General features: G+C 43.3%; 1 long non-coding RNA gene across 1 annotated transcript; it reads right to left on the bottom strand.

The window, feature by feature from the left end:
• Positions 1 to 2,272: 2,272 nt before the first annotated feature.
• Positions 2,273 to 14,101, bottom strand: LOC103011259 (uncharacterized). Its single transcript, XR_449501.3, has 3 exons — positions 14,071 to 14,101; positions 13,390 to 13,470; positions 2,273 to 2,305 (listed from the first exon to the last, which is right to left on the bottom strand). It is a non-coding gene; the product is annotated as an uncharacterized LOC103011259 (long non-coding RNA).
• Between the last annotated feature and the right edge of the window lie 988 nt (positions 14,102 to 15,089).

Raw genomic sequence — 15,089 nt, 5'->3', positions numbered from 1 at the left:
TAAGCAACAAAGTGATATCTGGCATCTTGATCATCACTCTTCTGGCTCCAACTTGTCTAGGTCTCCTTAGCTGTGGTCATCAGGTTTCATCATGGGGTCTTGGTTTCTGTAAAACAACTCAGAGATATGTTGCAGCAGATTGTTATCTATATCCCTTGAGGAGGAACTAGGAGTCCCGTGATTCTGTTTTATGGCTGAGCTTTTCTTGCTAGATTGCTTTTGCTTTGTTTCTGCATTTCCTCACTTCTGTAATCATTAACTGCTTGAGTCTGCTCTTTAGAACTCTGGGAAGGCCTCAAAAACTCAAGCTTTTTCTACAAAAAAGAAGTGGGGACAAGAGGGAATTGTATGAAGGAGGGCACTGCAGGGTCAAGCTCCGTTTCAGTTCCCTCTTCTCTTCGATACTCCTCAATCCTGAGGGGAATGGGGCGACGACCGTTCTGGCTACTTCCTGCTGAACAGGGGCGATGTCAATTCTTCAGGATTAGAGGAGAGAAAGTCTTGGACCTTCTTTTCTAAGAATTCTCAAGTCCCAGGCCTAGCATCAGTATTTTGCATTATGAACATATTATCTCTCTCTTTGACCACTTTGCCATAGCGTCTGGACAAATATTTGAAAATTAATAAACACATTAAAAAGAGGATGATGATCAAATGGAGCCTTGTAACAGTACTCAAAAGAGTCCCCCTATTCCAGATAGTACCCAGGAAAATAAGTCCTGGTGCATGTCCTCTTTACGTACATCCTGTAACCAGGTAGCCTTTTGAATTATTCTGTTGGCTTGGGTTTCAACTTCTCCAGAGGTATTGACGTATGTACAGCATGTGGTATGAGCCACTGCACATACTCCTCCTTGTTTTGCCAATAAGAAGTCAAGGGCTATTCTATTATCCAGGACCACTCGAGCCAATGAGTTCAAAGATGTTTGTTGGGCTGCAATACTTTTAGCTATGTCCTCAGCAATTTGCCCAATTGTGGCAGATAGGTTATGGATCATATCTCTATTGACATAAAGTCTGGCAGATGGTATGGGGCTGCCAAAAACACTTTGTCCTATATTGTCCTCATATCCTTCCAATATCTCTCTTTTAAGATGTGTGTTTGATTTAGAGAGGGAAGTGATGCTCTCCAGGCTGTGCAAGGAGAAAGGGATCCTAAAATATCCCAGTAGACATGACCCTTCAATTTCCCAGCTGTCTAAGCAGCGAAATGCCCATCCTTGCGTTGGTGAGTCATTTCCTGTGCCACAGACAAAGATATATCCTGGAGGGGAGCAAGTTATACCTCCCATGGTAGTGTCATCAATTCTTTCATTTTTGGGGAGTACAGAGATTATGTTATCAAGCCAGGGGTGAGAGCCATTGCAAGCCTTCCATAGCCCGTTTACATGATATCCAACTTGTCTGACTTTCTTGCATAAATTTGTGTCAGTTTTAGCCCTTACACATTTGTCAAGTGTACAATTCGGGGGATTTTGGGCATCACATTTTTTCAGAAGGAAATTGAGGGAACGCGGGGGACCTGTGGTAACTTCCCCTCCAATGGAAATTACTTCAGACAGGTTGAAGCAAGGTGTTAGGATATTCTGAACTTCTTGAATTAGATGAACTTGGAATGTGAGGCCTGAAGGTGGAAGATTATAGTAGGTTATGGGGTCTGGCACAGTATAAAACTCAGTTACAGGGATCACAAATGGGATATAGTTTTCCTGGATGGTTTCAGATTTCAAATGACATATCCAACAATTACTTAAATTCCTACTTCTGGCTATACTCTGAGACAACCTAATGAGAGTATTTTCCTCCCAGGAAGCAGCAGATACCAGTGGGATGAGACAGTAAAGAAAAGCAAGAGCCATCATTACAGTTCGGGCCAACAGCTTGTCTGAGAAAATAGCAGTGACCCTAAACTTTGGTATTAACCCTATTATCACAAGGGTTAAATTAAAATAGAGCAAGGGTTATGTAATATCACAACAAATTACAGGTTTGATTGACTGCAATATAATCACAGGTAAAATGATTAGATGAATCAAGAAAAAAGCACAGGGATATAAGCAAATAATAAATCAGAAAAATGCTCCAGCCAATTACAAATGTTATTATGAATGGCCACAATTCATTCTCTACTTATCTAAGATACTTTCTTTAATTTTAACTGAAGCCCCGGTCCAGACTTGTAGGGAGGAGCACTGGCTTTCAGTCAGCGTTGTGGTTGTCCTTTCTGTAACTGCCGAGGACTGTGGACTTGTAGTTGGATCAGAAGCCAGCTTCAGCCGTGTGCAGCAGATCCACGGCTTGACTCCTGTTGATTTAACAGATGAACAAGTTACTAGCAGAACCTGGTAAGGCCCCACCCACCATGGTTGGAGTTGGTTCTTTGGGTGTACATCCTTCCACGTTATGAAGAGCACCCAGTCTCCAGGTCTAAAACACTGGAGGTACTTCTGTCTTTCTGGCATTGTCCCCTATTAGTCTTCCCTTGTTCACTCTGGATTCCTTGATCTTCCTCCTGTTCAACAGGCACCTCCTGCTTGAGGACCTTGGCATTGGCCACCTGATCCACTAGAGGCAGCTGCCGTTATCCGTGCTGGTTGTACGTGCACCTGCTTCAAACCTTTCCTTAAATATTGCTGTCTGAATAAAGCTCACCCAACTACCCTATTTAAAACCACAAACCACTTCCTGCTTCACAATATTGCTGACTCTGCTGTATTTTTTCTGTACCACATATCACCATGTAGTATGTCATATATTTTACTTATTTGTTCTGTTTATTATTTATTGCCTGTCTTCCACCCATTCCACCAATATAAATTCCAAGAATGCAAGGATTTATATTTACTTGTTTTGCTTATGTATCCCATTTGTAGAATGAATAAATGGATGATATTCCTGTCCAGAAAAATAAATAAATTAATTAATTAATTAATTTAAAAAAAAAACACTGGAGGGGGACATCTGTGGGAATCATCATTTTTTTTTAGTAGCAAATTTAAGAATAGCATTTAAAACTAACCCCAGTGTTTGCACATATCGTACAGTGTCTACTTCTTTTACCTTTTGGTCATATGTCTGGCTACCAAATTGCTCAGAATAGAGGAAGGGTCTCCCATACAATATTTCATAAGGACTCACTTGGAGTCTACTTCTATGACCCATTCTAATTCTAAACAGTTCAACCAGAAACACTCTATCTGAGGTTAAATTAGTTTCTTGACAGATTTTAGCTATCATCCTTTTTAAGGTGTGGTTCTTGTCGATCAAAACCTCCAAGATGCATGCAAATTCCATTTTATTCCACATATTTTAGATACTTTCTGAATCACATTATCAATAAAGGCGCCTCCATTCTCACTCTGAATTGAGCTGGGTAGCCCAAATCTAGGAATTATCTCCTGGAGCAAGACCTTTACTACCTCTGAAGTTTCTTCACTCTAGCAAAGGAATGCTTGTAGCCAGCCTATAAAGGTGTTCGTCATCACTAGTACATAGTGAAAGTTTCCTTTAACTTTGGGCATGACTGTAAAGTCTACTTGCCAAACTTCTCTCAGGCCCTCCCCTCTAACTTGGACTCCATGCAGGGTTGGGGAGTGCCAGTGCTGGAATTATTTTTAGCACAAATCTTACATTTTCATAATATTCTTTGAGTTGTTCTTTGCATATTTGGTCTTTAAATGTACTCCTGAATCCACTGGATACCCATAATCGGTGCTCAGGTATATTGATCCAATTATTTTCTCCATTAGATATTCAGGAATTGAAAACACTCCTTGAGCATTTACCATTTGATCCTAGATGGGTAAAATCAAATCCCAATTCTGTGAACTTTCGAAGTTCTCATGTGAGTATGTCGGGCTAAATTGGGTCAGGTGTATACTTAGGAACAGAACTATAACCAAAGGTGTTTTGGTCCTGGCTGTCCTGGGCAATGCACCACTGCCACCTCCTTTGGCTTGAGCACTGTGTCTAGCAGTTTCAAAACTTCTTGAGGGCATGTTTGATTTCTTTTCTTTCAGAAGTGAGCAAACTCTCTTTCCAAATTGCCCCATGTGCATTCACAACTGAAAAGGCATATTTTGAGTCAGTATAGATGTTAACTTTCTTACCTTCATTGAGATGTAAAGGTCAAGTAAGGGCAATAATTTTAGCCTTTTGGGCCAAGGTACCTGATGACAAAGCTTCTGCTCCTAGGATCTCCTGCAGGGTTACCGCTGAGTATCTGGTTTTTTAGTGTTCGTGGTCCATGAAGCTACTTCCATCTGTGAACACCTCCAAGTCTGGATCTCCCAAGGGAACATTAATCAAGTCTGAGCAGCTGCTCAATGACCTGCATAAATCATACATGGGCCTGCAAGCATGGGCCACCCAAAGTGGTGGGGAGCAGTGTGGCTGGGTTCAAGGAAGACACAGTCTTTGAATCACATTAGGATTATCAAGTAAAATGGCCTGATATCCTCCCAGGTGGCCTGAAGGGAGCCAATATCCATCCTTTTATTCCAACGGTGGCAGCACATAGTGGGACGTATGCACCCTGCTTGGCTATCCTAGAGTGAAATCCTCTGCCTCTTGCAACAAATCTCGAGTAGCAGCTATGACACTCAAATATGTTGACCATCCCTGGATTATAATGTCCAAAGTCTTTGACAAATAGGATACTGGGCATTTTGTGTTTCTTAGATTCTGGGTCAATACCTCCAGTCTCACTACTTGTCTTTCATGTTCAAAAAGATCAAACGGCTTTTTCAACTCTGGCAAACCCAAAACAGGGGCAGTCAGTAGTTTTTCCTTCATTGTTTGGAAGGTCTTTGACATTCTCCCGTCCCCACTAAGGGCTTATTGTCAGCCCCTTTTAGGGTCTCATACGGTGGCTTACCTATTAACGTAAGTTGGGAATCCAAATGCAGCAGAATCCTGCCATTCCAGGAACCCACGCAACTGTCTTTGGGTGGTGGGCACCGTCACCTAGGCTACTGTCTGCCGGCAGTCCTGGAGCAAATTCCTCTGGCCTTTTGTCAGTTTGAATCCTAGATATTTCACAGGTGGTTGGGAAATTTGGGCTTGTTTCCCAGAGATTTTATAGCGTCATTTGGCCAGAGAGTTCAAAGTAGTCCCAGTGTTTTTTACCAGAGTTCTTCATCTTGCTAGTTGTGAAGGTATCCACATATGTGAGCAGAGCTCCCTCTTGTAGCTGGAGCTCCATTACGTTTTTAGCTAGCACTTTCGTGAACAACATGGGGTGGGGTGGGGTTTAAAGTCCTTGCAATACTGTCCAGCAGTACTGTTGCTTGCTTTTGTTTTCTATATTTTCCCATTCAAATGCAAATGACTCTTGGGAATTAGGACTCCCAGGGACACAGAAAAAGACATCTGTTAAGCCTAGCACAGTGAACCAACAAATGTCTCCGGGTAAGACAATGAGCAGAATATAGGGATTTGGGAGAACAGGGTGAATATCTTCCACTATCTGATTTATGGCTCGTAGGTCCTTAAAGGCAGGATGGGAGCATTATATGGTGAAAGGGGGGCAAATAAGCTTGCATTTCAAAAAGGCAATTATAAAAGCCTGGATCACTGTTTTACTTGCTCCTTTAAGGGGTATTGCCTTAAGCTCAGAGCCTGAGTGTCTGGCTTCAGTTTCACCTTTACTCGACAGCCCTAATGGCTTTCCCTGGCCTACGGTAGCCCATGGTCCCAGGCTTCCCTGCTGCAAGATGTCTTCAGAAATGAATGCTGGTGGTGACTCCTCCATCCCTTGACAGAGGAGGGCCGCCTGCAAGGCACAGGCTTGTTCCTGTGGTACCTCTATATCCAGTTGTCCAGGTATGAAAGTCAATTTAGTATTGAATTTACTTAATAAATCTCACCCCAGCAATGGGACTGGGCACTCTGGCATGTACAAAAAGCTGTGTTTTAAGTTAGTAGCCTCAATCTGACAGTCTAGAGGTTGCACAAGCAGTTTTTGGAGAGGCTTCCTGGAGACTCCTCTCGCCATTGCGCTTTTTTGGGTTAACTAGTTAATCGAGTGTCCAAAGCAGAGCAAGTGGCTCCAGTATCAATCAGAAAGTCAGTTTGTTAATTTCCCACGAATGGGTTACCCAGGGCTCCTCTTGGGAAGTGGGAAGGAGCCTGTCTCCCCCAAGCAGACTCCCTGCCAGGCCTTCCTCACTCTGTCACTTTCCGTTACTACAGCATGAACAATGCTTTTTCCTCCTCCTCCAGTTTCTTTTTTGAGCTGGGGCAAATTTCCTTCTTGGCTTACGATAGGCACTGCTGGGGACCCACTTTAACATGTCCCTTTTTGGGGTCTCCCTTCTGGGGGCCACCCTTCACTCTCTTGGTTCCCTGGGATCTTACCCTCTGCTCAGATGACTTGTTCTCCCTTTCTCCTGTGAGTGTCACCTCCAAAAGGGACATCTGCTGCTTCATTTAACGGGTCTCTTTTTGGTCTGTATATCCTCCCGACTGTGAAAAACTGAAAGCAATTTCTACCAAATGAGATATGAGCAGGCCAAAAAGCCCTTCTATGTTCTGCAGCTGGGGCACTGAGCCATAAGGTCTAATTAACTAACTTGAAATTCTCTGGATTATCTGGATCCACATCTATATATTGGCAATATGCCCTATACATTCTCTCCAAAGACTCAGGGGTTCTCCTGTGGCAGTTGGCACACTCCTTGCACCTTATGAAACCACCTGTGTCAGCTCTCCCTTTCGGAGCCCTGCTAAGATGCACTCCGTATAATGCTCATTTCGAGCTTTATCTCCTATGTCATTCTCATCCCTTCCTGGATCTGTGGTGGGAATTGCATTTGCTGCTGGTGCTTGGATGGGTTTGTTAGGGGCAGAAGCATGCATTCTATCTGCCTCTTCTCTAGCCTTTTCTATCACCATCCTCCTTTCTTCCTCAGCCAACAGGGTAGCTAGCAAACTCTGAACGTCAGCCCAATTTGGGTTGTGGGTGGCAAAGATGGAGAAGAATAAATATTCCATCCTGTTAGGGTCTTCCCGATAGGTTGGTATCTTATTTTTCCAATTAAACAAGTCTGAGGTTGAAAAGGGAGAGTGTATCCACATGAATCCTGCTGGCTGATCTTGGGCATTTATTCCTCCAATAGGAATCTGCCTCAGTGGGAAATGCTCTGCCTGAACAATAGTAGTTCCCTGGCCAAAACTGGTGCCCTGTCAGGTACAAGAAGGACACTAGTCTGTTTTCCTCAGCTCCTGCCAGAGCAGGTGGGGGTGAGTTAGCTACTGTCAGATATTAGGCCCTGGTGCCTGCTTCCCCATTCTGCCCACCATACAGAGGCAGTGGTGGCAGAATTCTAGGAGCATTTATTTGTTGAATTAATTCCTTGTCTCTTGATTTCTGAGAATCTGGTAAAGCTTTTAATATCACCTTACTGGAAGAAATTCCTTTGTGTATCATAATTCTGTGCATGATACATTTTTCTCTGAATAGGCTCACTTTGATACAATAGTATAAAAGGCTCTTCATAAGAAACATCATCCCATTTTCACATTATATACTATACTTCCCTTTCACAGTATAGTTCTAGTTGAAAGATAGTGTTATAATTTAGAGAGACTTTGGGGACCAGTGTTCTCCAGATCCTAAAGTGTACTGAGGCCAAGGAATGTTACTATAGAACACCATTTTTTTTTCTTTTCAGAGGTGCATAACTAAAAATTTCCCAGTTCTGCTGAATATACCCTAACAGGCTACAAGATGGAACAGAGCTCTGATTACCCATCTTTAGTTGTTCACAGCTCATGCTGTCAAATATCAAGGAGGCCAGCAAGCAAACAAACACAAGGCAGCTCTCAGGGTTACAGATTCCTTAGTCCAATACAGAAAATCCCCCAAATCAATGCCCTGCCACAGACAGAGCCAAGCGCCTAAAGAAAAATTACCCTGGTTCCATCACACATGAGCTCTGCTATTTAGCAGAGACATCTCAAGCAAGTGTCTTGCTTCCTTCACCATGAAAGCACTGAGGACCATCGACACCCAGGTGGTGGCAGATGCTAAGGGCTGTCCCTGAGACAAGGTGCTCAGGAAGCTGTTGGACAGAATCTTACAGCCACTTCCTGTCAGGGACCAATGTGCCACAGTCAAGACACCCAGTTGGGATGGTGGTCCTTTCATGGTCACCAAAATTGTTACATAATTGAACTCACGTTCGCTTGCAACAAAGTCAATCTATTGACACCAGGCTGTGGTGAAGGAAAAGTAAAGTGTTTATTTGCAGGGTGCCAAGCAAGGAATTCAGGTCCTTTGAGCACTAGCTACCTATTCTCCTTCCTTGCTGCCCTGCAAATAAATGCTGTTCTTTCCTTCACCACAACCCAGTGTCAGTAGATTGACTGCTGTGTGTTAGGTGAGTGAACCCAAGTTCATTTCAGTAAGAAGACTGCTCTCTATGTCCTACAAATACTATTAAAGCAAAATACCAAGGAAAACTGAAAATAAGGGCAAAGTTGTACAGATAAATGCTGACAAAATTAAAGCACAGGGCTTCCCTGGTGGCGCAGTGGTTGAGAATCTGCCTGCCAATGCAGGGGACACGGGTTCGAGCCCTGGTCTGGGAAGATCCCACATGCCACGGAGCAACTAGGCCCGTGAGCCATAATTGCTGAGCCTGTGCGTCTGGAGCCTGTGCTCCGCAACAAGAGAGGCCGCGATAATGAGAGGCCCACGCACCGCGATGAAGAGTGGCCCCCACTTGCCACAACTAGAGAAAGCCCTCACACAGAAATGAAGACCCAACACAGCCATAAATAAATAAATAAAATAAATAAAAATAAACCCAAAAGTTAAAAAAAAAAAAAAAAAGAACAACTGCAGATTTAAAAAAAAAAAAAAAAATTAAAGCACAAAGAAGGTAGTACTGACCAATAAAGCATAATTCAGGTCAAAAGTATGAAATGAAGCAAAGAAAAAATTTTCAGTTACAGTAATCTCCAAATATAAATATCTTTGTGCTCCAAACAACATGCCTAAGACAAAACTAAGAAAAGACAAAAGGTTGCGATAAAAGTAGAAACTTAAAAGAAAGCTGTAAAGAATAAAATCAAAAACCAAGTAAGAATTTTCCTTAAAGAGAAGAAACTTACAATGTGCAAAGTTAAGCATGAAAAAGGACCCAGTGTGAGGATTTTAAAAGATAAATTTGCAAATGTATAGTAATATAGAAAAAAATCTAGATGAAATAAATGATATCCTAGCAAAACTATAAAATAATCAAATATTGATCCAAAAAGTAAAAACATACACAAAGTCCTCGTCAGATGAGTATAAAGAAAAGTCAGTAAAATGATCAACATTTAATAAAAGGTTCGATGTCCAGAACTTTCCATTTAACCATATAGAACAGACAGTTTTCATTAAAGAGTTGTGAACTGCAAAAAAGCTAAAACAGGGAAGTATTTCACAGAAGAGAGAATAACAAATTCTAAACCACCACAAAAATCATTAATGTTTCTTATAGTAAAAGTTTATGTAAATTGATAAACTAAAATTTAAAAAAGAGGAAATTGGAAAGTAATGAATACTAAACATGAAAAGTTGCCCAAACCCAGAAACTGTGGCTATAATTGAAAAAAATTGGATCATTTTACCCATCTGGTGTGGGAATAGTTATAACTTTTCAGGAACTTGGAACACCTATTAAAATCAGAAACAATACATATACTCTCCCCTCGAGAATCTACACCAGGAATAAAACCACCTAGACTTAACAGTACACAAAAAAAGGTTTAGCACTGAGCTTTTTGTGACAAAAACTCAGAAAACAATACCCTTTAATAAGAGAAGGATTGAGCCAAAGAAGCCCTATGCCCACTGAGGAGTCAGAGGTAGGTGACTATTAGTGACTGTATCAGAGACACAGTGCACTGGTTAGGGATGTCCTGGATATATCAGAGGAAAAACAAGCTGCAGATAATGCAGATAGGACAGTCCCATTTTTGTAAATAGACACAAAACCATAGAAATGAGAATGGACAGTAAACAGATAAAAATATGCTCAGTTTTAGCAGTCAGGGGAATGCTAACAAAACTGGTTCCAGTGTTGGAGAAAGCTGATGATGGTCAGTTCTGGGCCAAATATCCCTCCTCTCCACCTTGAGAGGGGCAGCAGGAACTGTTAGACCTTTTGGGTAATTAAAATGTAAAAAGTATACAGTAATGTCAAACGCTGGGTGGTCACAGAGAGCAGGATGGGAATATGAGCTGTTCTTTCTCTCGAGAAAAGGGAGTCCACAAAACCGCCAGCAAATACAGAAAAAAAAAAAAAAAGCACACTAAGAACAACCTGCCTATTCTGAAAAGTTAATTCAGCATAGAGGAAATGCAAGTAGATAATAAACATATGAAATGATGGCAGTCACAAGCCAAGAGAATCAAAGCAAGCTGTTTTCCACCCCTGATTAAGGGGAAATTGGTTCATGGTGGCCTAGCCTTTCAGGAAGGCCAGGTGAGTCCCGGAATTGGAGACTACAAAACACAGCCAAATTCAATTTATGATTTGCTCCATTTGAGGCAGGAGACAGATGGGGCCCCAGGGCAAACAGTTGGAGATTCGTTCCCTGTGGACCGATACACCAAGAGGAGAATAACAGGACAATTGAGAGAGGAGGCCGAGCCCTGCCCAGAGAGAAGATAAGAGACCACATATTTCTCATTCTCGAAGTCAGGAGACCTCCCTGGTTACACATGTGCATAAAGGCTCCCTGGAGGTCAAAAGGGAGGGGACACCACCCCATAGTAAGTGATGCCAAGTCTCCCCATAGGCCTCTTTGGTGAAATCCGTCTTGGCTAAGAGATGTGCACGCATACATGGGAGGATCCTGAGATATACCAAATAGGGACTTTGAACAAGGCAAATCAAAATGATTAGCCAAAGGAAACCCGGAAGAAATCTCCCATGTAAGTGATTTAAAGTGCCACAAGGGGGCGACTCTCTCTCTCTCTGAGGCCGCCCGTGTGTCTATCCACAGGTACTGTATACTCTTTTTCCTCCTAATAAATACTTTACTTGTGTCACTACTTTCCGTCTTTGTGGAAATTCTTTTTCTGCAAAGCCAAAAGGGCCAGGGCCTTGTCACTGATCACTGGTCTAGTGGCTCGGGTTCGGTGCTCTCACCGCTGCGACCTGACCTCAGTCTCTGGCCGGGGACTGAAACCCCGCTTCAAGCCGCTGCAGGTTGAGGCCACCCGAGATCACATTTATTGCACACAGTCACACACGCACCATAAGTTAGTCACGCAAGTGAGAAGAGGGATCTGGAAGGAGGTAGCGCTCATGAGTGGCACCCCCGAACAACGGGTCTTAAGACTACGGTGAGCAGGAAGTCACAGAGCCTCCAGCTGCACAGACTCAGTCCCCAGACAAGAGCCTTCCAGCTGCTCAGCTCAGTGGTCTCATTTTTAAGGAGCATCCAATAGGGAGCACCAGTTAAGCCCTGGGTGGGGGTGAGGGGGTCTTAACTACATCAGTTGCTCCTGTTCCAATGATGTCTCTCCTTGGACCTTACCAAACAAATTCTGTACCCATATTAACACATCTAAAATGCCACACTTAAACACTCGCAGTCTAACATCGACTGTTTAAGAACAACCATCATGGAGGCGCCCACTGGCCACTGTGACTCCATTTTGAACTACTTAACACAGCCTAAAGTCACACAAGATGAGTAAGAATCACACGATTAAAAGGCACACCAAAACATTTACCACCCCGCCAACCCTCCCCACCCGCAACGCCTTGGGTGTGTGAATTGCTCAGCGTTTCCCACCCTTCCTGATTCCTGTCTCCAAATTTCGCCCTCCTGCTGTATATTGTTAGAGCAAGTTCCTTAGAACATAAAGCAGCACTCATCACCGCACTGATTAAAAGCCTCTTGTCAAGTAAAAATTGGCACTTGCCATCTACCTCTACAAGGATTAAATCATGTGCTGCTGGAGCTGCTGACTTTCAACATGCCCCCTGAAAAGAGTTCAAGGTGGAGAGCTGAAATGAGGCACTCTGTGCTCTGGGAAAAACTGGCAGAACAGATCTTCAGACAGTTATGTATTTTCAGGAGCTCATTTTATAAGCCCAATTCTTTCATCTCCTCATATCTAGAAAAGCACAAAAATCCTTCATGGTGATGTCTGCTCCTCGTGACTAGCAGAAACTTTCTGCAAAAACATATGTGCTTGATTGCATGAACTCCCCCTTCACCAAAATCACATATATACTGACCCTTCCCCCCTACCTCTTTGCAGCAGTGTCTCAGAGCTCTCTGAAATGCTGTCTGCCAGGCTGCAGTCCTCATTTTGCCACAAATAAAACTTAACTCGCAACTCTCACGTTGTGCCTTTATTTTAGGTCAACACTCTGGAGTCTTCCTAAATGCTAAACCCCTTTTGATGATCCTGAAGCCTGACCTGAAACTTGCCAAGTTTGGTCCAGCCTGGGTGTTTAAACCTTTCTTTCCACCTTAATTTAGGGATTCTGAACCCGGAGTGGATAGAATTTCAGGGTGTCTAGGATCTTGGGCAGGAAAGAGACCACATTTGTTTTCATTCATATCTGAATGGAATTTAGCATGATACAGTTATCAAAACAATAATTTGAGATATAGAATATGAGCTTCTTAATCTATTATTTAACAAGATTGAGTGGTAGATCTAAACTATTTTTGAATTTTGACTTAGAGTGTAAAACTTTGTTTCATGATACCTGCAAAACTGTAATATGAAATGAAAATACCTGTGATTTCCAGTGGTGACAAAGTCATGGATTCTGCTAATAATATCAGACTACCAAAGCTCCAGGTTAAGGGTCCCCACCCTAGAATCATTCCTCATGTGTTCAGAAGGTCAATTCCCCTGATTTCACTGTAAAATATGTCTGTTCCCACACCCCTCTCCACTTCTCCAATTACCAAGCCACTCAACTACAAAGTCTTAGCTGCTGCTAAAGAAAAACCACAGGCCCCAAATGGCATCACTTATGCTAAAGCCCAGAACACCAAACCTAGACTTAATACTTGACTTACTTGCAGTTTCCACCTTCCCCAGAAATGTAATCTTAGCCAACCAGTTTGGAGTTTTCTGACTGGCACCAAGGAGGTCATCTGTCATGTGGGCCCTCTCCATAGCCTGACCCCCAGAGGAAGAAGCAGTCTGCATGATAAAACTGACATTCCCTTCTCCTCAAAAGACGATCTGGCCTAAAAATAATCTTTTCTTTCCCTAATGGCTCCCTTGTCCCACCCTTCTTCTTATTTAAAAACCTTCCATTTTGTGTAATCACTGGGAGCACCCTTCTAGTTGCTAGATGGGATGCTGTCCAATTCGACCTTCAAATTGGTTGAATTTTCTTTTTTACCACTGCTCACCCACTGAGGGTCCTTGTCCTGGAAGGAGGATGAGTTCTCTGCAGAGCAGGACTTGGTCTCCCGTGCAGCTGTGTTCAGGGTCTAGAATTCAAGCAAAGCCCATGATACAGAATTCAAAATTTAAGGTTTAGTATGTAGAAAAGTATCCCATTTTGTACTCACACACACACACAAAAAGATACTTTTCTAGCTATGTGTTTGCTTAAATTTATATGATTATAACAGTAAACATGTTATTCCTTTTGTTGTTTAAAAAAGGAGTTCAATCAATTGTTCTAACAATGAAGGAAATGCAGAAAAAGTTACTACTTCCAAATCTATCCCCAGTCAAAAATACTCTGAAGAAATACTTTGGAGATAAAGTTCAAGACCTCACATCTAGGGAATGGAGGAGAAGGTCCCCTAAGACCTAAAGCTCTCATTTATACCATTGCTTCCAAAAGACACTGTCAATTTCACCTCCTGACTCTGTTTTTAAAGTTAGTACCTAAGTCTTTCCTCATTTCCTCCTGGCCTTCATTTTCTTCTCATGGCACTACTATTTTAATATCCCCAGTTTCAGGGTAAGGGATGCCTAGGAAGGTGCCTTTCTCACAGGCCAGTGAGGGACAGAGCAGGTTGTAAAGCTAGGGGGCCCCAGGACAGCACCCACCCCGTGCCCCACGCTTCTGCCAGCCTTACCTGGAGAGGGGCTCCAGCCTGAGATGCAGCCCTGAGCAAAGTGAGGAAGGAGGCTGGAGGACTGACCCAATCTTTTGCTGGCTCCTCCCTCCCCTTGCAGAGTTTGCAAATTCCTAGGCCCAATCCCTTTTCAATCTGCACCCCTTTGCTGCCTCTCCAAACATCTCACGCAGGCCTGAAGCCACTGCTGTCTTCCAATCCAGTAACCTCCTGAGCTCCACCTCCAGCTCCGATTCTTGGGTGCCTCCGGCTGAGCGTGTCTGACACCCACCCCACTGCCACGACTCCAGGCTCTCGAGGCAATAAAGGCACCACTTATTGCCCTGTTATTCAGGCATAACCACAGGCGTCAACCTTGATTTCTCTGCTTCCTTCAATCCCAACATTTAAGCATTCCCAAGCCCCTGTGTTTGTCCACTTCTTTCTCTCTCCGTGGCTCTGTAACCATGCTGGACTCTGTGCGGCCTTCCAGAACAGAACCCTCCCAGCTTGTCCTCTGCTTTAGTTCCTCTCTGAAGTACCTAGATAACAGTATTTGATGCACATTTCCTGAGCTGTTTTACAGATGCTAAACCCCACACCAAACGGAAGAAGTGGTCAACTTAAAAAAAATGCACAGGGGCTTCCCTGGTGGCACAGTGGTTAAGAATCTGCCTGCCAATGCGGGGGACACGGGTTCGAGCCCTGGTCCGGGAAGATCCCACATGCTGCGGAGCAGCTAGGCCCATGCGCCACAACTACTGAGCCTGTGCTCTGGAGCCCACGGGCCACAACTGCTGAGCCCGCGTGCCACAATTACTGAAGCCCATGCGCCTAGAGCCTGTGTTCTGCAACAAGAGAAGCCACTGCAGTGAGAAGCCCACACACCGCAATGAAGACCCAACACAGCCAAAAATTAAAAAATTAAATAAATAAATTTATTTTAAAAAAAAAGCACAATGTGAGAATTGCGAGTTAAGTTTTATTGGGGGCAAAATGAGGGCTGCAGCCCAGGAGACGGCATTTCAGAGAGCTCTGAG

The sequence above is a fragment of the Balaenoptera acutorostrata genome, chromosome 1 (genome assembly GCF_949987535.1).
Source record: "Balaenoptera acutorostrata chromosome 1, mBalAcu1.1, whole genome shotgun sequence".
Taxonomy (NCBI): Eukaryota; Metazoa; Chordata; class Mammalia; order Artiodactyla; family Balaenopteridae; genus Balaenoptera; species Balaenoptera acutorostrata.
The sequence above is the reverse complement of the archived record's forward strand: the minus strand, read 5'-3'. Positions and strand labels throughout refer to the sequence as shown.